At 40.7% G+C, this 25,032-nt stretch overlaps 1 protein-coding gene across 2 annotated transcripts in view; it reads left to right on the forward strand.

Annotated features, from left to right (window-relative positions):
* The window catches only part of ENOX1 (ecto-NOX disulfide-thiol exchanger 1), a 564,230-nt gene that overhangs the window by 12,639 nt on the left and 526,559 nt on the right, over positions 1-25,032 (forward strand). The window contains exons 1-2 of one of the 2 annotated variants that reach the window (XM_014535489.1): positions 17,657-17,669; positions 22,957-23,075. The gene's annotated coding sequence lies outside the window, so the exon portion shown is untranslated. Of the gene's footprint in view, positions 1-17,656; positions 17,670-22,956; positions 23,076-25,032 lie in introns of those variants that run through there. The other variant, XM_005853253.2, reaches the window with a different exon arrangement.

Genomic DNA, 25,032 nt, shown 5'->3' on the forward strand with positions numbered 1-25,032 from the left:
AATTCTGTTTACTCTTCTTCTGTTTTTCTTTTGTGCTGTTTTATTTACCATTTCCCATTCATTCTCAACCTCACTTTTCCATGTTTTTGTCACCTCTTCTCTTTTACCTTTTAGAAATCCACAATTACTTTTTGCCAGAACTCTGCAGATGAACAGTGAGCTTTTGTACCCTGTGAAATACCTTCTCCTTTATGTTCTGGTGGTTTTCATACTCTTGCTACCCATCAGCTTAGGGTGATTGGTTAATATCTGTTCAGGTTAGAGCTCAGCATGACCACCTATTTTCATTCCTTAGTTGCCCTGCCTGGCTAGCCTGCCCTCCCTATCCCTAATCACCCTCTGCTCTTCAAAACTTCTCTTAGATTTTATCCCTCATTACCCTAAAATAAACTTCTAAAAAGTTTGTCCCCATATACCAGTTGTTTTTAACATTTTTAATTCAATTCTTACTCTTTAAGTTTTCCAATGACATATAATACAAAGGTATACAAAATTCCAACATTTCATAAATGCAATAATGTAGAAAATAAAAATATGAAATCCCATAATTTCCCCTTCATGTAGTGTCTATTACGCCAAATGCTTTATTTCCTGTGTATAGACCAACAGACATTAATACAGATCTTTATTTTCATATAAATGATTATATCATGCATATGTTTCTGCCACTTGCTTTAAAGAATTTTACTTGGTCATATCCCATAGGTATATCTTCATGTTAACAAAAATAGATATACTGGAATTTTTAAAGTGATATAGGAGGTCATTTTTTGTACATGTAAGAATTTATTTAATCTGTCTCTTATAGATGGATATTTGAGTTTCCCATTTTTAATCATCACAGAGCTGCAATCAATATTCATATATACTCTAATTGCCTATAAAATATAGGGTGTGTGTGTGTGTGTGTGTGTGTGTAAATAAGTGTATCTACAATAAGATTAAAGGGAATTTTCAAAGAAAACTATGTTTGTTATTCTACTACTCACATCTAGTGGTTTAGAGTTTTCTATATTCCCTCCCACAATTCAGCCTTTTATATACATTGTTTTAACCACAGTGTATTTATCATTTTATATCTTTTATCATTTAACACTAGAGGCCTGGTGCATGAATTCATGCACAGGTGGGGTCCGGCTGGCCCACCTCGGTTGGAGTTGGGGGGGGGGGGATCAGGGGTGGGGCTGGCTGGGAGGAGGGGCCAGGGGCAGTTGGCTGCCAGCCCTGCCCTCTGGTCGAACTCCTTGTTGAACTCCTGGTTGAGGGTACAATTTGCATATTAGCCTTTTATTATCTAGGCTTATTTTATAAGCACTTTTTCCATGTTGATAAACTTTGTTGGTGGTTCTAATGGAAAAGTCAGTTTCCATTATATTGATTTCCTGGTTGATGTTTTTGACTTCTACTCTCCTGCTTTCTGTTACCCATCTCATGATACTTTACTGGCTCAACCTTTCCATTACAGTTGCCTCTCTTCTTACATATTCTCTGCTAAGCAACTTCTTTTCCCTGTGCTCTTGTGAAACCTTCTGAATAGAGGCGGAAGACCCAGCACCCACACTCTTAGTGCTTAATACGTACTAGTACGTGATCATCATTGTGGCTGAGTGGCTTTTCAGTTATCTCCCTAAGAATTTTCTCCACATTGCAGTGCCTCTACAAATACTGTCCTCTACAAAAAGGAGTATACCCTGTTGGTAATCCATGAATGCCAAGATGCATTGTAGATGTAATTTATATTCAGAGCCATTTATGCAGTGCATTATTTAGGCAGTTCAGAACCAAGGAGAGTGACTATTTGCTTTAGCTTGGGTTCAAGGTCAGTGGAGGATTTACTGTGTTTAGGCCTCTGTAGTGCTGTTGGCAAGATGTAATTTTTCCATAATAGATGAAAAGCCAGACCCTGTATAAACACACTTTAATAATGGTGAAAGCGCTGGCAGAGCTGTACACTGAGGAAACATTAAAGTTCACACTCCTGTAGCTTAGACTTAATTGAAGTAAATAGTCTCCATATTTACATTCGGGTTGTTTGTTTTAATATCAGTTCCTGGAGTGATTCATCGCAAGTCTTTCATTCCTCTACATGTAACTGCATAACAGCTTATTCCAGGATCCCATTTGGCTTCTGTCTTGTCTCCAGGCCTGGGGACAGATCTACATTCCCCTTTGTGTGCCTTAGAAATCCTTGACTGGGTAGTCTGGCCTCCTTTGCTCCGGATATCTCTATTGCCGAGGGGTACAGCTTTCTCATTAGCTGTTGGTTCACTGAAAAAAAATTACTTGAGGGGCTTATTAGGGTCTTGAGTGGAGATTTTTGCCTGTTTGTGTAACAGGTTCTCAGAGATAGTTCAGGGGTTGCTCAAATGTGTTTTAGAGAAGCCTCGAAGCCTCATGCGTTCACTGGAAAGGACCACTAACCATTCCTTATGTCCTGTGAACTCAGTAGATTTTCCCTGAAATGGAAATCTTGTCTAGGATAGAAGAGAGTGGGAAGCTGCTAAGTCCAGAAGAAAAATTATCCTTTTATGCAGACAAAGACAGCTTTAAGCTTCTGTTTCCTCCTTGTGTTGCAGTACTTAATCCTGCCACACCTGCCTCCCCAGGCCAGGGGAAGGACGCCTGAGTCTCTTCAGGAGACACTACAGATAGTGCTTCCCTCCAGTGCAGCGCGCTGACCATCTTCTCAAGGGGATTTAGTAGAACTTAAAGATTTATGCCTAAGAACCCCCTGGGCTGCACCTATTAGAAAATCTACTTCAAAAGCTGCTTAAAACAGTTTCTGAGCAAATAGGAAATGAGGCTCTCCTGTCTTCCAGTAAAAATGTTTTGGAGGAGTGTATTCTGAGGGGTGCCCCAAATCCCATCTAGCCTGTGATATCTCCTCCATTGGCCTGTGGTGAGATTTGTAGTTCTCATAATTCATTATTTGGGGTGAGTCATGATGTCTCTAAGATGTACTAATGATAATCTGAACAGATTCTCAATGAAGGAGTATCTCAGCAGCTTTCTGACTGGTCCCTCTGCTTCTCTCTTCACCCTGCTGCTGTGTTCTTAATATAGCATCCAGGGTGATCATGTTGCTCTCCCCCAGACCAAAATTGCAGCCTGACTGATTTTAAAATAAAAAAAAATATATTGGAGTCAACTTCAAATTTTCTCTTTCTCTCACACCCACATCTAATCTCTAAGAAGATCCTATCAGCTCCAGAATTTGAAACGTATCCCAAATCTGACTACTTCTCACCACTTCCACTGTATTCTCTTGGTTGAGATCACTATGATTTATCATAGTAATCTCTTGGCTGTTCTCTCTACTTCCACCCTTGCCCATTTAGCCTATTCGCAATACAGCAGCTAGACAAATTCTGTTAAAATGTAAGTTCAACAAGGGTGCCAAGATAATTCAATGGGGGAAAGAACAGTCTTTTAAGCAAATAGTTTAGGACAACTAGATTTCTAAGTGCAAAAGAATAAAGTTAGATAGATCCCATTCTCTCATACCATATACAAACTTTCATTCAAAATGGATTAAAGACCTAAATGTAAGAGCTAAAATTATAAAACCCTTAAAAATGAAATAGATGTAAATCTTCATGATCTTGGAGTAGACAACAGTTTTTAAAATGTGATAGTAGAAGCACAAGTGACAAAAGAAAAAATATAGATAAATTAGATTTCATCCAAATTTAAATCAACATTTTGTGTAAAGGACACCATGAAAAAGTGAAAAGGCAACTCACAAAATGGTAGAAAATATTTGGAAATCATATATCTGATAAGGGACTTGTAGATAGGATATGTAAAGCACTCCTACAGCTCAATAAAAGTCATAACCTAATTAAATGTGATCAAAGGATCTGAATAGATATTTCTCCAAAGATATATAAATGATCAATAAGCAAACAAAAGGATGCTCACTGTTATTAGCCATATGTGAAATTCAAATAGAAACCACTATGAGATGCCACGCCATGCCAATTTAGATGGCTATGATAAAAAGACAGGTAATTGCAAGTGTTGAGGATATGGAGAGTTTGAAACACTCATACACTGGTGGTGGGATGTAAAATGTTTGTCCACTTTGGGAAATAGTTTGACAGTTCCTCAAAGGGTTAAGCATGGAGTTACCATATAGCCCAGCAATTTCACTCTCTAGATACTTACCCTAGAGAATTGAGTGTATTGTCTACATAAAAACTAGTACACAAGTGTTTACAAAGCATTATTCATAATAACTAACAGGTGGAAACAACTCAAATGCTCATCAATGGATGAATGGGTAGACAAAACATGGTATGTTAATTCAGCAATAAAAGGAAAGGAAATACTGATACATGCTGTAACAAGGATGAACCTTGAAAACATTATTCTAAGACTAAGTGAAAGAAGGCAGTCAAAAAGGCCACATATTGCAGGAAGCCTTTTGTATGAAATGTCCAGAATAGGCAAATCTGTGGAGATAGAAAGTATGTGACCTGTTTGTGGCAGAGGGAGTGGCTGCTGAGGGGTATGGGGTTTCTTTTTAGAGTGAGTGATGAAATATTCTAAAGTTGATCCTGTCAGCTCCAGATGGGATCTGAGTTGTGGTGATGGTTTCACAACTCTGTGACTAGACCAAGGGTGGGCAAACTTTTTGACTCGAGGACCACAATGGGTTCTTAAACTGGACCGGAGGGCCGGAACAAAAGCATGGATGGAGTGTTTGTGTGAACTAATATAAATTCAAAGTAAACATCATTACATAAAAGGGTACGGTCTTTTTTTTTTTTAGTTTTATTCATTTCAAACGGGCCGGATCCGGCCCGCGGGCCGTAGTTTGCCCACGGCTGGACTAGACTAAAAACCACTGAATTGTACACTTTAAATGGCTTAATGAATGCTATGTCAATTATATTTCAATACAGATGTTTTAAAAATAATAAATGATATTACTCCTTTGCTCAAAACCCTCCAATAGCTGCCCTTTTCATTCAGAGTAAAAGCAAAGTCTTTACAGTGGTGCTTGGTGTCTCCTTGACTTGAACACACTTTGCTTTATTTACCCCAACTCTAGACACACTGGACTCATTTCTGTTTCTCAGAAATGTTAAGATTTCTAACTCATTACTTAGGAGTCTGCTGTTTCCTCTGCTTGGAATGCTTTCCCCTGTAACTATCCACATGACTTTCTCACTTTTCTCAGCTCTTTATTCAGCTATCACCTTATCTAATCATCTTATTTAAAATGCAACCTCATTACAATAGCTCTTCTCTTATTTTTCTTTAGTGCTTTTAGAACCATTTAACAGAATATATACATGCACATATGTACATGCATATATATTAATTAATTCATTTATGTATTGTGTTAATCTCTCACGAAGGCAAGAAGTTTGGTCTGGTATTTTTCACCAATACATCCCAGAACCCAGAAGAGTGCTGGCATGTAGCATATGCTCAGAGGATACTTGTTGAATGAAGGAATCAATGTAAGTTTGTTATTGAACAGTTGGTATCAGTTACTGTGATTAGCTACCTGAAACCCAGGAAACAGTAGAAATGTGAAATAGGATAGATTTTTTAAATTTTTTTTTATAATGGGCCTTTGCAGATCAGTTCAAGTTTTGGATGGTAGATTCTGCCCGTAATGGGGCAAGCTTACTAAGACACGAATTTGGAGGGTGAGGGTCTTGGGTGCTAGTTGAGAAACAGGTTCAGAGAGGAAACCGCCTGAAGGAACTAGTGAAGCAGAAGAGGGCTGCTTAATAGGCAGCGCCTCTTTCTTTGCAGCTTTAATTAGAGTGAGTGTTAGTGCTGGACCTTCTTAAGAATTGAGTTACTGGTTAGCAAAACCTGTGTGAGTAGATGAGACAGTTTCAGAATTTTTGAGGTCAAAAAAGAATCAATATATGCTTGTTATTATTAGGTATCATGAAAAGGAAGTGAAGAAACATAACCCAAGAAAAATCGGTTGTCACCTTGGTATGCCTGTTAGACATTAACTCATTTTATTATTATTTTGAACATTTCTAATGATATGCAATGAAAGGATTATTATTTGGATGTCATATCTCTTTGAAAAGTAGTGAATGAAAACATTTCTATTTAAATGTGGGTGAGGGATGGTTTAATATTACTTTTACCAATTAATCTTTAAAATTGACAATTTAAAAACTAATGCCATTGCAAATCCATATATGGCACTAGAGAAAGGCAGTTAATCATAAAATAGGTGTTTTTGGTGTAAGACATTTTTTTTTCTTTTTCACATAATGTCACAGAGCTTTTCCTTAAATTACTAGATTGTTTGACTATATATTTGACTGTACAGCTGTATATTGTTATGTTAAAATGGATTAAAGACACATTTAAAATACTAAGGCTTAATTTATAAAATTATTTTACTCTTGGCTATATCACATACTGTGTGTTCTTTGAGCTTGGGTAAAAGGGCTTTTGAAACTATTCACACTATAAAATAAAATAATGTGGTATTCCCAATGGTTTATATTAATATTTGGAAAATGCCATCTTATTAATAACATTTTCTACACATTTTCATTTAAAATACACAAGATTTTCAAGGAAACTAGTTATGGTGATATATTTAGGTTTAAATTAAGGTAAAAAATTCTATAGAAGGAAGAGAAAAATGGTTTAAAATCATACTCCCAGTTCTATTAGAATTGGTTCAAATGAGGCAGATCCCGAGCATGGGATGTTGAACAGAATAGGAATCAGACCCCCCATTATTTGGCATGTTTGCTATGTAAGAGCCCATTGTGTGTTCAGTGTGATTGCAATTAGCTATCCATGGATTCTAAGTAATAAAAGTCAAGGTACATTCATGATACTCACAAATTATATCTTGCTTGATAACATTTGTATATATAGATACCAGACTTTTAAGCTGGTGGTCTTTTCTAGAAGGTCAAGCCAGATCTCTTCTTGTTGAATATATCATCCTGCTTTTTTCACTCATGGTATGCAAATATGTTCAATATGCATTCTGGGTAATGGATATAACTTGTGCACCTGGGTGGTGTCCTTGGCCAGTGAGATCACTTCTGAGGAAGGGCTCCCACCTACCTGAACCAGGTTACTGTGCTCAGGAACAGTGGAGCTCGGAAGAGTTGAATCTGTCATACTAGTCAAGCGTTTATTGCCACTGCTGAGCAATGCAGACATTTCCCAGAGATCCAGACCAACACTTGCTTGAGGAAGTCTGTGTTGTCAGGAGCCCAATGCCCAGGCTGTCTGGTATTTACTATAAATACTCCAAGATATATAGCCACTCTATTAATATTCAGGACCATTTAGGCCAGAAGTAGCAGTTCTTCCCACTATTGTCTGGGAAAACCTAAAGGACAAGGCTATGTAGCAATGCAAATGTTTCCCAATTTGATCCATGTTTCTGGGATGTCTTTCAGAGGCTATACTAGATTTTATTACATATATCATTGCCTTGATATTGGAAAGTACTAGTTGTAATGGGAAATATATTTGCTGATCGTCAGTATTAATCTTCTATGGCAGAGTCAGAGTAGACCTGACCTGTATTAGGTTTCTATCTCTTGTTCACTTGATTCATCCAAGTCTAAGTTGACTATTTTTAAGTCAACTATCCCTAAAGTGGGATCTGCGGGGAGAATGAGGGATGAGTTTGGATAAGAAAGTATAACCAGCCAATGTTTTATCCTTTCTACCTCAAATCCAGTGTCTTTGCTGCCTCCCATGTCTTCAATAAGGGCTCAGAACCACCCCTTCCACTTCTACTAAAGGCCCCAGAACCCACTTTTCATTACAGCCTTAGGGCTTATTCCAAACAAATCCCCCCAACCCCACTGCCCCCAGCTAGTCTCTTTAACTTCTGTTGTTAATTCATTACAAAGTATCTTTGTGAGAATGAGTCTTTCTCTAGAGCTAGAGGGCCATGCTGCAGATTAGAGACAAAATATTAAGAACTACTTTAAGTGTGATAAAATAATTCACCAGATACTACAAGCCACTTCACAGTTTATCCACAGCTGTTAGCACAGGTCTGAATTTGGTGTGGCAATTTTTCCAGAAAGCTCGCTTACCCGATGAGCTCTATGTAACTTGAATATGGTCACATGGAAATAGTACACTATTTGGCCACTCTCAGGGCCAAATTAAGGACGTGTCAGTAATATTCCTAGAAATTAAAACAAAAAACATTTTCATTCAATGAGTTGTTCAATGTTGTATGATTCTGACTTTAGGAAAACATTCTTATTGCTATCACCTCTGAAACATAGCCTGTTGACTAGCTTTTTAAAGGTCTTTAAGCAACTACCATGCTTGATTTGCTGAAAATTCTGATAATTTTCTTTGGGAAAATAAAAGAAAATATTTACAACAAAGCTCTTCAGGTTTTCTGGCCTGCATTAATAATGAAAAGATCAATAAGTGCACTATAGCAGAAGTTTCTGCACAAGTATAAATGTGTGCAATTGAATCAATAGGATACATTAAACGATGTTCTCTGCTACCCAGCTGACCGAGAGAGGGCAAAGCAGGTTTAAAAAAATCAATAAAAGGAGGTAAATAGAAGGAGTTATTCCTGAAAATGGGTTTTGATCATCATTCTCTATTGCTCACTTTACCATCTTTAATGTTGCACTTTTACGGGAAGTCTGAGGAAGCAGAGATTCTTCACATCAGTGCCTGTGCTGTGGTCAGTACTAAGTGGAAGGAGGCCTACGCTGTTTTAAGCCTTAACCTGAATGACCTCCTGATGTGTCATCCAACTTGGGGGTTTTGAATCCTTTTCCCCATGGTCTTTTTTATTTCACATCTTATTTTTCTCCAAATTTGCCTTTTTCCTTTCATACTTTCTGATTCCACAAATATTTGTATTATTAAAAATGACTGGTAATAAATTTTATTGTTTGTTTCAGTTTGGTAAATACCATAATGTGTTTTATTGATTGCATTATTGTTTTGTTATATATAGCAGAGAGGAATTTTTTGTGTCTGTTCAGAAAAGCCAAGTTGTAATTGTGGTCTTTAAAGGCCCAGCTACTGGATTGTTCCTTTAAATGTCATGATTTCTGATACATTTAAACATTGAGCATTTTTATTAATATTTTATAGCATAGGAATACATTCTCTATTTTCCTAAACTCATTTTCCATTTTAAAATGCTAGGTCTTTGAAAAGAAATTCTGACATAAAATTGGCTTTAGCTGAGATATCTAAAAGTACATTACAAACAATACAGTCACACACTCCCACCCGCCTTCAGAGACAGAGAAGCCGATAGATAGCAGCCGTCTGGTAGAAAGCCTGCCTAAATCAAGGTTGGCAATCGTATCTTCAAGATGTATCCTGAGCATGATTTTTCTTACCTATAAGATTATGATATGAGATCTCTAAAAATGTAACTAGTCCCTAAGAGCAAGTTCTCTGATTTTGTGTCTTTAAGAGATATCCGATAAAGCTTTGTTCCAGGCAGAGCAAACTGGAATCTCCTTTACATTGGACGTTATTATAGTCTCTCTAACAGGAATGCTCAATTTCCCCAATTGCTGGTGGTGTGTGCTGTGATTTCATTAAATGATATAGAGTTGTCATTATCTCTGTGCTCATACCTGCAGATGGTAAAACAGCACGTTACTGAAGGTCTTTAGATCCGGGTGTTTTGCGGAGCAGTTGACAAGGGTCAGAAGTTGATTGCTTGCACTTCTGGGTTTGCCTCATTGCCTTCCCCACGACAATTCCCCTAGAAAAGGAAGGCAGGGAACCCCAGCAGTTTCCAGAGATACTTTCAGATTTGAAGGTGGTGAATGGCAGTAATGACTTTTCATTTATCTCTTGGTTACAGATAAGAATTTCTGATTTGAGGGGATCTTATCCATTGGGTTAGGTTACAGAGGAGTTCATTGGCCTCAATTCAGTCTGCCCATCAATATTGATCTTCATGAAGTTCTGCTGGAACGGGGAGTGGGAGAGACCATCCTCGTATTAGTTTCCTAGGGCTGCTGTAACAAAGTGCCCAGGAACAGGTAACTTAAAACAACAAATACTGGTTGTCTCATAATTCTAGAGACCATGAGTCTGAGATTAAGCCATGTTTCCTCTGACACCTCTGGGGGGAGAATCCTTCCTCTCTCATGCCAGCTCCTGGGGGTGTTGGCAATCCCTGGCCTTTCTTGGCTTGAGCTCCCCAGCACTCTCATCTCTTCCCTGGTTGTCACATGGAGTCTCCCCTCCTGTGTCCGTATCTTTCTCTTCTTATAAAGTCACAGTGGATTAGGGCCCACCTGATGATCTCATCTTAATTGGATCATAATTTAAAAGACCCAATTTCCAAGTAAAGTCAGGTTTACAGGTACTGGACATAAGGGCTTCAACATAGCATTTTGGGGAATGCAATTCAACACATAAAAATTCTGCAGCTTTTTTCCTTGTCTAAGCTACAGAGAGTTTCTTGGTGTGGGCTTCAAACTGAAGGTCAGGGGTCTGAACAATTGAATTTGGAAAACAAGTCTATGGTACAAGGAAAGATGGCAAAGCTCTTTAAAGGACAACGCCTTTGGTGCATTGAAAATCTGGGTCTCTGTCTCTCTTTGGAACATTCAGACAAAGTCCAGGATAAATCACCACGTTGGAGGTGGCTTTCTGTAATGCCTTTTGATGCTCCTGACATGTTTGTAAAGCCCAAGATTCGTTTGTGTATAGAGGTTATTATCTTTCAGTTCTTTGTGTGGAAAATAACTGAGCTGATGGTGTTTTTCAATAACACAGTTACTGACCTTCCTGCATAGCAATTGCTGTTGGTCTTTGCTCTTTGTTTGCTACAGAAGGTGTTTTCCATACCATTTGTTGTATTTTGTTATTGTTGTTCTAGTTCTCTTATGTGGATGATATAAAACTACTTAGGATGTATGAAATACTGATATTTTTATTTCCCATCCCACACAATACAGATGTGCGTGTGTGTGTGTGTGTGTGTGTGTGTGTGTGTGTGTGTATAGAATGGGGTCTGGTCATCCAGGTAAGAAGGTATACACCAGAGAGTGGTTTGCCCTTTACCCGGTCTAGAAGGAGGGTTCCATTGAGGGGGCAGTTAACAGTGAATCTTGCAGCTGGCCCAGCCCATTAGGTGTGGGCTGTCTTTTATACTCTGTGTGTACTTTTGTGCAGTTAGATGTATTGTGTCAGGGATGTGAGCTGTCATTGCCTAGCCACTGACTCCCATACCCAGAGCAGTCTGGTGGGGAACTTGCTTTGTCTTGCCTTCCTGGGATGGAGTGTAAGGCCACAGAGAATCCAGTGAGCGCCGTGGGCCAGTAAAACAACAAAAAAAAATATTAATGGACAATACTGCCTGACCTTTGAATACTGCCATGCTTTATTCTCTGAATTTTTTGAAAATACCAACTTAATTCTTAAGGGGATTCTCAATTATGAAAATCTTGGAGCAAGATTTAACATGAATATGTCTTAATATATTTTTTATGTAATAGCACACTGTATTTTTTTGTAAGGGTACTATGTTTGGTATTATCTTCAGTGCTTAGGAGTTGGAAGCCAATTGACTTAAATTTTTTTTTTTTTTTTGGTAAATGGTAGGGAGCTGATTGGGCATTCATCCTTATTTAGTACATGTGTTTTAATGACTTGGTGGAAAATGAAACTAACGTTATGAGAATGGAAGTACAGTTGATCCTTGATCAATGTGAGGGTTAGGAACACCGATCCCCTATGCCAGTGGTTCTCAACCTTCTGGCCCTTTAAATACAGTTCCTCATGTTGTGACCCAACCATAAAATTATTTTTGTTGCTACTTCATAACTGTAATGTTGCTACTGTTATGAATCGTAATGTAAATATCTGATATGCAGGATGGTCTTAGGCGACCCCTGTGAAAGGGTCGTTCGACCGCCGAAGGGGTCACGACCCACAGGTTGAGAACTGCTGCCCTATGCAGTCAAAATCTGCATATAAGTTTTAACCACTTATAGCCTACTGATGACTGGAAGGAGCCTTACCAATAACACAGATAGTTGATTAACACATATTTTGTATGTCATAATATGTATTATATATTCTACCAGAGGCCTGGTGCACGAAATTTGTGCACGGGTAGGGTCCCTAGGCCTCGCCAGTGACCAAGGCCAATCTGTGGCAGTCGCCTCCCTCTGCGGAGTGACCAGTGGGGCAGTTGGGGGGCCCCAGCTGGCACCCACCTTGGCTGGCCTGGGACCTGTGGGCTGGGGGCAGCTCCTGCATTGAGCGTCTGCCCCCTGGTGGTCAGTGCACGTCATAGCGACTGGTCGTTCCACCGTATGTTCTGCTGTTCAGTCAATTTGCATATTAGGCTTTTATTATATAGGATTTTTATAAAAAGTTCGAGGAAACATTATTATGAAAACTAAGGAATAGAAAATACATTTACAGCATTGGACATATTTATTGAAAAAAAAGTCCACATATAAGAGGATCTACACCATTCAAACCCTTGTTATTTAAGGGTCAACTGTGTATTCAAGAGGCTTAAATGGTCATATGTCAATTTCAATTGGTAATAAGGATTTGAATAAACATGGTGAGATAGAGGTTTAATGTGCTTTCTGTTGTTGGATGCTTAGTCATAAGGAGTGGGGGAAGACAAAATATTAAAAATTATTGAGTCATAAAACAGGAGTGGGTCCCTGGAGTTCATCTTTATCTGTCTTGTGTCTCCAGGAATGTCTGCTATTGGCTGTGTGAGGCTATAGAAGATTAACACTGCAAATGTGCTGTTTTAAAGGGTTAGCTATGTAGGTGCAGGAGCAAGGGGGTGGTGTTGTAAACCTTTTCAATTATATTCACATTACATATGACTCTGATAAGGTTTGAAATGAATTCCAATGCTGTTAGTATTGATTTTAATTTTCTTTCCATTTTCTTTCTTTGCTTGGGATAAAATGTTAATTAACTCTCACCTGTGAAACTTGTGCGACTCATATTGCTTGTTTAATTTAGATTATAAGCCCATGGGCAGGCTCCTTTTCCCACCTCTGTAGTGTGAAGGATCCCAATGGCAGAAATGTTTATTACTGTTATGCATTATAATAATCATGATGTTCTGCTAAAGTATTATGCTGATTGCATTTACTCTAGGTGATAGCTTTGGTCCTTTCAACTTGAAAATATTTTATTTTACTTTAAGCAGGTTAGACTAAGTGATTTCATAAGGAAGACTAAGCTAGGTACTAAATTGAAGTGTAGTTTAAATGCATTTTTTAATTATGTTGGTTATTCTGAGCCAAAAGCAGATACACCTTCAATATAAAGTATGTTTTAATCATTTTTAATCTTCACTCACTCCAGAATGGCAAAGTGGATTTTTTTCTCAGATTATTACCAAAGAAAGAAGGAAAAATAAGACCGGGGCCAAACTTAAAAAGGTTTGGCTGAGGAAAGGAGTTATGATTGAGTGAAAACAGGTGGCTATAATATTCTGCTTAGAAATATCTTCAACAGGAACTTTTAAAAATTGTAAACTCTGTCATTTACTGTAGAAGGCTCCACCCATGGAAAGTGACAGAGAACTGAAGCACATAATCAGAATAATTCAATTCAGAAAACATTCCATTTGAACTATCTCAACAGAGAAAACCTCATTAATTAAAACGGACTTGGAAATTTAAAATAGTGAAGTTTAAATTAACGTAATCTCTAGTGTCCGCCAAATTGATGTGATTATCCAAGGCCATTACCTAGAATTCAGCAAAGGTTCTGGGTAGTGGGGAGGGACTCAGAGAAAAGCTGGGCTAGCTTAGTAGATCTGTGCTTGTCATAACTGGTTACTTGTTTTATTCATTTGGTAGACATTTATTGAGCATCTATTGTGTAATTGGCACTGTGCTAGGAACTGGGCATTCACAGATGAGTAAGACATTGCTTTCTGCCCTCAAGGATGAGACACACCATAAAGAAAGAGTTAGGAAGCTACATAAAAGGTCAGTGGTAGGTTACAGGTTATCATAGAAATACTGAGAATGGATAGATAGACTAGCCCAGGAGCCAGAGAAAGCTGCCTGAAGGAGGTGATGCCTGAGCTGAATCCTGAAGAATGAAGGTGATGATGAGGGGACAGCATGAACAAAAGCACTGAGGTCAGAAATAGCACAGGCACAACAGGAAGCCCCAAGCAGTTCTCGGACCACAGAGATGAGGGGCAGTGATGGGAAGGTGAGGAGTGGACAGAGGCCAGGTTGGAACTTCTGTTAAGGAGTTTGGGTTTTGTCCTGTAGATGATATGGTGCTGCTGACGGTTTCAAGTAAGGATGTGATGGAGTCAGTTTTGTGTCTTACAAAGATCTCTGGGGGGTGGTTTCTTGAATAGAGGATGGGTTTGAGGCTGGAACAAGTCCAGAGGCATGCAAACCATTTAGGAGACTTTCTGAGTTATCCAGGAAAAAAAGGAAAACATTAGAATCTCATTAGTAAAAACAGCAGATCTTGGATATTAACTGGATAGATATACTGTTGATTTTGAGGGCAATGGAACGAAATAGAATGAATCTCTGACACCTTGTTTATATATCTAATGGATTGCTGGTGTTAACAAATGAAATTGAGAACAAAAGTGGAGGATCAGTGTTTTGGGTGAAGGCGAGGATTTGCCTAATTTGATATGCCATGGGATATAAACAGGTCCTCTGGTACAAGGCATACACCTACCACCTTCCTCTTCTTCCCTTCTTATCTTCTCTTTGCTGCTTCACTACAGATTCATTGGAGCCAACTATAGTAATGGATTTGGGAGTCATTACATATGGGTGGAAGATAAAATTGTAAGAGCAGGAAAGATCTGCGCCCACCCGCCCCCCCCAAGGGTAGAGGGGATCCCCCACGAGCATAGAAAGGATCCTACACACAGGGTGGAAGAGATCTTCCAAAAATGAGGGGAGGGCTCCCAGAGCAGGAGCAGAGGGGATTCCTCCCTAAAGAGTGGGTAGTAATTCAAAAAGGGACCCAGTGCAGAAAAGATATGTGTGATTTACAAAGTTCACTTTTTTTTCTGTCACTAAGACAAAGGTTTACCCACTTCTTCCATTAGATAGACATTAATATTTTCAGGCCACTTGCCATTTGCTTTATTTTATAGTCCCCTTTAAGATACTAACTTTTACAGTTTGATTCCACTTTGATCAAAACATTGACTTCTGTGAGGTGATGGGGAAATAGCAGAGATTATTCTACACATGTTTACCTAAGACTTCTCTTATTAGGAATATTTTGTGTGCCAATTTATTTTTCAAGATAACAAACATGAACAAATTTTTATAAATGTGTTAATAGATGAAAAAAATCATGAATTTTTGGTGGGTTATTGTTCAGATGTTTGAAAATCACTTTTTGTCTATCACATGAATTAAATCGCATTTACATTAGACATGTGCCTTCTTCATAAACAATGAAAAGAGAAATGTTTACTTGGCCTATCTGAATTATCCCAAATACCAAATTTGCAGAGTATGAGGTAAGAGGTTCTACTGTAATTTAATTAAAAAAAATAGTGTTTTAATCTGAGTCAAATGGATACTTATTTAGACTTTCTACTTTATCTTAGCATATATAATTATATTTGGAGTATATATTGAGTAAATGCAAATGTAGGGAATGTTGGATATTGTGGAAGATTGAATTTTCTATGTGTCCCATGTTCTGCCACTTTCTCACTGAATGACATCAGGCAAAGGAGATAACTTCTTTGGGCCTCTGTTTTCTTCATGTGTAAACAGAAGGACTGGACTAAGTCATTGGCTTTGTGGTTATTATGATTATTATTCTTGATTGAGTGATGAAAGCTGAGAGAGGCTCAGGTTTGAGTTGGAAGGTAGCTGTGTGCCAGGAAACTCACTAAGAGCTTAACTGGCCAAAGAAAGGGCAGAAACTTCTCTTCTTCTCCCAATCACTCAGATTCTTGATGTTCCACACACCTCCATTTGCTATTTAAAATAATGGACTGATGAATCTCAGAGGGAAGGCTGGGATGGGTGGGGAGAGATTAATTTATATGCATTTATGCATAGCCCAGGGACACAGACCATAGTGTGTGAAAGCCTTGGAGGGATGGTTGTGATGTGGAGGGGTCAATGAGGAAAAACTGCATATCTGTACTACTTTCAACAATAAAGTTAAATTTAAAAAAACATGTTAAACTATTTAAAAACAAACAAAAATGAATCTTTAAAAATAAAATAATTTAGACAAAATGTTTTACAAAGATTCATGATTGGATTATAAATATGTGGTCCGTTTTTTTCCTCCAAATTGTGTTTTATAGAATACTAGAGGCCTGATGCACAAAATTCGTGCATGGGAGGTATCCCTCAGCCCGGCCTGTGCCCTCTTGCAATCCAGTACCCCTCGGGGAAGGGTCCCTAGGCCTGGCTGGTGATCAGAGCCTATGGGGCTTTCCTTCCCCCGGCTGCTGGCAGCTGGCCCCGCCCCCACCACTGCTTACCATCTGTGTGGCACTGTCCTCCCCCGCCCCCACCACCAGTCACCTCCCTCTGTGGGCGACAGGTGTGGGGTTTGATTGCTTGTCTGGCCTGGGCCTCCTTCTGCGGGGCAATTGCTGGCCGGCCCTGCACGCCCGCCACAGCATCGCTGGCTGGTGGCCTGGGCCTTCCTCTTTGGGACGATCATGGAGGTCCCCACCCGCATCGATCACCCTGCCGGCTGGTGCCTTGGCCTCCCTCTTTGGGGCGATCGATTGTAGAGCCCCCCCATCAATCACCCCAAAGAGGGTGGCCTGGGCCTCCCTCTGCAGGATGATTATGGGGTGATGGTGGGGGCCCCCCTGACCAACCGAATTGCACCCACCTTGCTGGCCTGGCGCCAGGGCATGTCATAGCGCGGTTGTCCAGAAGGTTGTCTGGACATGGTTCTGCTGTTCGGTCATTGGGTCGATTTGCATATTACACTTTTATTATTATAGATTTATTATTGGCACTCAACCAAAGGAATTAGTGTTTAGATAAGTCCTGGAAAATACTACTTACCAAACCCCTTTCTCAGAAATTCCCAATGCATCTCACATTTTCCAGGAATTTCTCCTGCAAACAGATATATTTTTTATTCTGGCAGTTCTCAAATGAATTCCTGTTTTACTCAGAATCTGTTACCATCCCAGAGAGTCCTTGATCTTAGAAAATTTTATGGGGAACAATGATGTATTTGCCTAAGCTCTCCAGATGTTCACTGAAGGTATAGGGTATTAAATGCCAGAGAGATGAGTGCTATGCTATACTCAGATGCATATCACCACCCTGTGAATTCTTACAATCTAAAGAAGCCTGGAAAATGCATATGGAATGAAATAAAATGCTCCCCCCCCCCCCACTCAAGAGCTTTAAACTGACAAGTAATGCCATTTTTATTCAGATAGTCTTTAGTTGCACAGTAAGCAAGATAGTTGAACTGAAACTTATGAATTTGAGGTTTTCACTTTTTTAAAAAATATTGTTTAATTGATTTTTTACAGAGAGGAAGGGAGAGGGACAGAGAGCTAGAAACATCGATGAGAGAGAAACATTGATCAGCTGCCTCCTACACACTCCCCACTGGGGATATGCCCGCAACCAAGGCACATGCCTCTGACCGGAATCGAACCTGGGACCCTTGAGTCCACAGGCTGACGCTCTATCCACTGAGCCAAAGAGGTCAGGGCGAGGTTTTCACTTTTTCATTGTGAGGACAGTCCTAGAAACAGAATGTGCCCTGACTTGTGAAACCCCACCTGGTTTGATTCTTAGGTCTCTAGCCCTATCCCTACCTCATTCCTGTCCCTTCTCCTTTCTCCAGGGAAGAAGGAAAAGAAAGATGAAAAGAAAAGAGGAAAGGAAAATAGGAAGAGGGGTGATTGTGCTTATAAAAGCTCTAGGGGTATTGCATCCTGGCAGCTGGCATCATGGCTTTTAGTACATTAGCCTATTCTACATTTTTATAGTAGAAAATAGTATGGGTGGGGGGGCTTTTGTTTTAAACTTGGAATGATTTGTTGTTGTGGATTGGTGATAATAGTATTTATATGAGATGTGCTAATGATTATTTTGGATCTACAATAACCTTAATATTTGATTTCTTTAAAATGAAACAATCAATAAGCAAATCCCTAAAAATAATAATAATTCTAGCAAAGTCTTAAAAGAAAACAACTCCTCAAAGTTGATAATATTTTTCAAATGGTTTCATACATTTCACTAATGGTGGGGGCAGTAGAGAGGGTAGTCTGGGAAGGAGATTAGAGAGAGGCTGTCTATAACAGTCAGCCAGTGTACGATTTATTCAGACCACCCCTCGCCACACCCCTGCCTGGGCTTTCCTCTTTCCCCTTTTCCTCCTCAGCAGCCACTTTTGCCGCCCCTGACCTCAGGGAGCCACATGCTTAAAATAAACTTTCTAGAACAACTTTTTAATGACAGCCTAATTATGTTGTCTGACAGTCAAATGGAAAAGAACACAGATTGAATCCATTTTACTCAATGTCTCTATTGTCTACAGAGAAGGAGGGCTAGCACAGTTTCCAGGATCCTTGCGAAAGAGAACTTCAATGGGGTGTGGAGGGGTGAGAACGACCGTCAGTGTTGGGTTTACAGGAAAGTGTTGCTTTTTATTCCCACCTGGCTTAACAAGTGTGATGAGGAAATAGCCACAGAACAGTTATTATGAAGGATGTAACTTGACCCCATGAAAATGACTTGGGGACATCTGCCTTTGCTTAGAGTTTGAGATGGGGAGAAGTGTACCAGGAAAGAGCAGGGAGGTCAGTACTGAAACTGCATGGGGGGAATCAGGGAGAGGGGTAAGGTCCTTAGTGCAAACATGGCCTTGAGGTCAACGCTCAAACACTTCTGCCTAAAAGAAACGTTTCCTCCATCTTTTAGGGCTGAATTCTATCTAAAGGAGAATTTCTCCTTCCCCCATCAAGCCAATTCTTCTTGCCCTTAATTGTTTAAAGTATGTGTAATATTTGTTGGGGGATTCAGGTGTTTGTCAGTAGTTCATTTTTCAAAATCACGCAGATAATAGAATGGTCACTGAATAATTAAAATTGAAACATGAAAATTTGCTTAGCGGAAGTCAGAGTTTAAAACCTCAAGATTTCTGCCCTAGTCAGTTTGGCTCAGTGGATAGAGCGTCAGCCTGCGGACTGAAAGGTCCCAGGTTCAATTCCGGCCAAGGGCATGTACCTTGGTTGCAGGCGCATCCCTGGTGGGAGGTGTGCAGGAGGCAGCTGATCAATGTTTTCTCTCCCATGATGTTTCTAGCTCTCTATCCCTCTCCCTTCCTCTCTGTGAAAAATCAATAAAATATATTTAAAAACAAAACAAAACAAAAAAACCCTCAAGATTTTCTTTGTCCTTTGCTGTGAGCTTTCCTATGGGCTTACGTGTTCTAAATTGCATGATTATACTTTGTTTTATCCCTTTTTTTTTTTAAATATGTGGTTTGCTTTGAGAAGGAATATTGGCATCATGTGCTCCTTGGACCATATCTGGTTACCAAAAAAGTTAGGAGCATCAAAACAATCTAAAAGTGGCTTACAGCTGGTCAGAAACAGAAAGTGGCTGTAGAAGTAACAACAGCAGAGATCAACAGTCACTTTTCATGCAGATATTTCTTACTTGTGGAAGATAAATTTAACTCAGGAGACAAAAGATATGCTCTTATTTGTAAAAGTCTGACTTCCCAATGCCTGCCCTGGCCTCAGGGAAAGGAGCATGACTTTGATTGACACCCCATAGCTCTTTCGAGCCCTCTGTTTGGGACACTTCTCAGCAAGAGAATAACAGCATCACTACTTGGTGATTCCTGAGGCCTGCATTCTTTAGATTGCTGGTGATTATAAAGACCCAATTAGCCATGTCCTGATTTCTTAACCTTCAATCATTTCAGGGAAGCAGGGTTCTCTACAGTCAACTGGCTCAGAGTGATTGGCTAATGGTTGCTTACTCAGTGGGAATGGAAACCATATTTGGCTTTCTCATAATCTATATATATATAAAAAAAGAAGTAATATGCACATTAGGTCAGGACGCCGTAATGGTCACAACCAGCTCAGGAAGAGGGTTCGGGCGTGGCCCTGAGCCTGAGAGAACAACATGCAGGTGCGGCCCAGAGCCTGAGAGAACAACATGCAGGTGCGGCCCAGAGCCTGAGAGAACAACATGCAGGTGCGGCCCAGAGCCTGAGAGAACAACATGCAGGTGCGGCCCAGAGCCTGAGAGAACAACACACAGGAGCGCCTGCTCTGAGCCTCCGTGGCACGGCTGGGGGCAGGCCCGCAGCGGACCCACACAAGGAGGTGTGCTTCAAGCCTCCACAGCGCAGCTGGGGACAGGCCCGCAGTGGATACACACAGGGGTGACTGCTCCGAGCCTCCGCAGCGTGGCTGGGGGCAGGCCTGAAGCAGACACACAGGGGGGTGTGCTCCGAGCCTCCGTGGCACAGCTGGGGACCTGGGACACACACAGGTGGGCGTGCTCCAAGCCTCTGCAGTGTGGCTGGGGGCAGGCCCCCAGTGGATACACAGGGGTGTCTGCTCTAAACCGCCGTGGCCATGAGGAGTGAGCCTAAGCCGTCAGTAGGACATCCCTTGAGGGTTCCCGGACTTCAAGAGGGCTCAGGCTGGGCTTAGGGACCCCCCCAACCCGAGTACTACACAGGGGTGTCTGCTCTAAACCGCCATGGCCAGACTGCGGCTTAGGCCCGCTCCTCATGGGGAGCAGGCCTAAGCCGTCAGTAGGACATCCCTTGAGGGTTCCCAGACTGTGAGATGGGGCAGGCTGGGCTGTGGGACACCCCCCCCCAGTGCACGAATTTTGTGCACCAGGCCTCTAGTTAAAAAATAAAATGTTTTCATCACTCATTCTAAATACCAGTCAGAAAAATATTAGCTTATCCTTTCCTGCCAAGGTCAAATGCTTTAGAATTACAACTTAATAATCAAGAAAGTTGGGAAATACATGCCATGTAATAACATTTGAATGCTCCACATGCAAGAGAACATTAGTTGTATCGTGTCAAACACCAGAGCATTCAGTGGTGGCAGTCCTGCTCTCCTCCCCTTCTCCCAATGGTTCTGTGTCTTCATGATGAGAATAGTAGAGTCAGATAATTTTTCTTTTGTAGGGATCTTGGATGTGCTGCATTCATAGTCACTAAAGTAAGAGTGTATTTCTTGCATAGATTTAAATAGAAGCTCTGTGTGTGTGAAATGTGGTATTTGTCTTTCTCTGACTGGCTTATTTCACTTAGCATAATACTCTCCAGGCCCATCCATGCTGTCGCAAAAGTTAAAATTTCCTTTGTTTGTTTGTTTGTTAATCCTCACTTAAGGATATTTTTCTATTGATTTTGGAAGAGGGAGAGGGGGACACAGAGAAACATTGATGTGAGAGAGACACATCGCTTGGCACTTGGTTGCCTCATACACACGCCTCGACTGGGGCTGGGGATCGAACATCCAATCCAGGTATGTGCTCTTGACCAGGAATTGAACCCACAACCCTTCGGTCTACAGGCTGACACTCTAAGCACTGAGCAACACCAGCCAGGGCTCTTTTTTTTTTTTACACCTGAGTAGTATTCCAAGAATCTAATGAACAAAATAGAAACAGACTCATAGGTGCAGGGAACAGACTGACAGCTGTCAGAGGAGAGGGGGTTTGGGGGCTGGGTGAAAAAGGTGAAGGGATTAAGCCACAAAGAAAACATCAGACACAAACAATAGTAAGGTGATTGCCAGAGGGAAGGAAGGTGGGGAAGGTAGAAGAAGGTAAAGGGGGGATAAATAATGATTGAAGAATATTTGATTTTGGGTGGTGAACACATAATATAATATACAGATGTACACTTGAAACCTATATAATTTTATTTACCAGTGTCGCCCTAATAAATTCAATAAAAGTTAAAAAACCAACAAAACAAACAAAAAACAAAAGAAAGGAAGTGGGTGAGAGAAAGAGAGTCTTCCTTTGAGGAAGGAAGAATTAGATAACTATGAATTAGAAACCATGCGGAATCTTTAAGTTCATTTTCTTCTAAAGTGTATTATTGGGATTACAATACAAAGGCAAACTTACTAGTTTTTGTTTAATCTTTACATATGCTTTTGGTATTTATTGAGTTCTGGTCAAGGGAAATACTCAAATGAATAAAACATTTCTTGTGCTCAGGTACAGAAAAATAGATGATTTCATCACTGTGGTCGGATTGTGCTGCCAAGGAGAGAGGGCGGCATAGGTGCTCTGGGAGTTCTCTCTACTGTCCTTTCCATCCCTGGGATTAAAGAAACAGATGTCAAAAGGAGGACAGAAGGAGAAACCAGGTGTCAGACATATAAGGGAGAGTACGTAGCAGAGAGACCAGGCCAGTTTGGACCCAGCACTCAGGGTCCTGGGGAGGATAGATATGCCATTCCCATTTCTGCAGAAGCATGTGTTACCTTTCATGCATGAGAAGTCCTTTGTATACATTTGATTTATTTAATTGAAAGGAACTGGCGAAGAGGCAAACTAGGCACTTCTATTTGGGCAATAGCAAAAGAACATGAAAAATGAATCCCTAGAATCTGTTCCTGGTGTTCACAGCATTATTTAAAAGACCTAATGTGATGTCACATGTGATTTATGCTGTGTAGGTATTTTTCTACTGTGTTAGAAGCAGATAGGTATTAGAGTGTAATATATTATGTAGTTTCAAATATAAAAACTGCTTAGTGATGGGAAGAGATAAGGTGTTGTACTGCTGATTAGATAGCCCAGAATAACTGTTTTCAGTGGCAAAACTTATATTTGGACATTTTTATCCTAATGAAATGTTCAGGAGTCTAATTTCCTATTTTTCCTACTTGTAGCTGGAGGGTTTTGTACAATTCTTTCTTTCACATATTAATTAATTAATTTATTCTCTCTCTTTTTCTTTCTTTCTTTCTTGTCTTTTTAGTTTCCTCAGGCAATTGTATAGATGTGTAAAGTGCCACCACCAATTTGAAAGAGAGCCACACCTAGCCAGAAAGAGTCTTGGATCCCATTTATAGCTGTGATATCAATTCACTTCTAGTTGTGAGTATCTTCAATGACTCATTTTGTCTTGGGCTTTCCTTTTTATAAAAGTGCTTTAAAATACATTTGTACTCACAGAGTGCTTTTTACCTGGTTGAAATGAATATAAGAAGACTAAGACTCTAAAGTGCTTTTAGAAATAACAGATAGAGTCAGCTGTCTTCCAATTTTTAATTTTTAGTTGAAATTTGTGGTGATGTCATTTCAAAACAATCCTAACAGGTGGAATACAGAACACTTACATGGCTCCTGAGTGATTATGGGAAAGGGAAACATTTGAATGAGGATCCCAGCTTTGCTTTTATAGATACTGGTTCTGGGCTTAAGTGGTAGGAGATAAGTTAGAAAAAAGAAAGTGTCCCGCCAAGAAGTAATTTCACACCTGCTAGACTTCCAAGTGCCAAATGTGGCTTCCCTAGAGTGATTTTCAAGATGTTGAAGTATAAAAACCTACAAAACATGTCTTAAAATGGGACAGAGCTGTGGTGTGACAGGTGCAGGCTCTCACTCCCTCTGCCAAGGTTGAGCTAAGGGCTCCATTTAGGGTCTCTGCAGAGTGATGGAGCTGCGGGACCTAGAATGTTTCTTCAAGTTGTGGGACAGTTTTGAGAAGACTGTAAACTCAATACCTATGCTGATGTTCCTGGAAGAAAACCTCTTTTGGCTCCTTCATGGTTTAAAAGCCCTACTTTATAATTATGTAATTCTCTTTAATAGGTTTAGTGTATCTTTTAGGTTTTCTCATGGAGATTCAGATGGATAGTGTCACTTTGTGTGGAACTGAAGGGTAACATGGTGAGAGTATTTCACGTTCAGATATGGGGTTTTCAGTCATTCTTACTGCATTTAGCATGTGGGTAAATGTTGCCCAATATTTTGGAATCTCAGGGTTTAAAGAGAATTCAGTGGAAGATGGCTGGCTTCATAACGTAGTAGCTTTGTAATCCTATATAATAAAAGGGAAATATGCAAATAGACCAAACAGCAGAGCAACCAATCAAAGCATAATATGCTAATGATACGCTAAGCCTACTCAACCACTCACTATGACGCACACTGACCACCAGGGGGCAGACAGTTGACCAGTCACTATGATGTGCACTGACCACCAGGGGGCAGATGCTCTGACCAGTAGTTTAGCTTGCTGCTGGGGTCTGGCTGATCAGGACTGAGTGAAATGGGCCAGACATGCCCTGGAGCCCTCATGTGGACCGTCCCCGGCCCTATCATGCACTGATGGGGTCCCTCAGCCTGCCCGGTGCCTCTTGCAATCCGGGACCCCTCAGGGGATGTCAGAGAGCCGGTTTCAGCCTGATCCTGCAGGCCACTCCCCTTGGGAGGGCACCAGACGAAGGGCTCATGGCTGGCAAGAGCTGCTGAGGCAGCACAAGAATCTCCTGATCAGGACTGATTAGGTGTGAGCCCACGGCAGGCACAATGGGGCCAGATGAGTGGGAGCAGCAGGTAGGAGCTGAAGGAGGTGTTGGACTGCAGGTTTTGGCCCGATCCCTGCAGGCTACCCACACATGAACGAATTCATGCACTGGACCTCAAGTCTTGAATAAATTACTTAACCTTTCTTCTTTACCCCTTAGAGTAAGAACAAGAGCAATTAGAGGAATATTGCCCACCTCATGGATTTGTTTTTATGATTTAACTAGAGGCCCGGTGCACAAAAATTTGTGCACTCGGGGGGGAAGGGGGGTCCCTCAGCCCGGCCGGTGCCCTCTCACAGTCTGGGACCCCTCGGGAGATAACGACCTGCTGGCTTAGGCCTGCTCCTGCGTGGCAGAGGCCAGGCCCAATCCCTAGGTGCAGCCCCTGGTCAGGCTCAGAGCAGGGCCGATTGGGGAGTTGGGGCGCCGCCCCCTGTCATGCACAGAGCAGGGCGGATCAGGAGGTTGCGATGCCACCCTCAGTCACGCTCAGGGTAGGGCCGATTGGGGGGTTGGGGCAC

The sequence above is a fragment of the Myotis brandtii genome, unplaced genomic scaffold, assembly GCF_000412655.1.
Source record: "Myotis brandtii unplaced genomic scaffold, ASM41265v1 scaffold1018, whole genome shotgun sequence".
NCBI classification, from domain to species: Eukaryota; Metazoa; Chordata; class Mammalia; order Chiroptera; family Vespertilionidae; genus Myotis; species Myotis brandtii.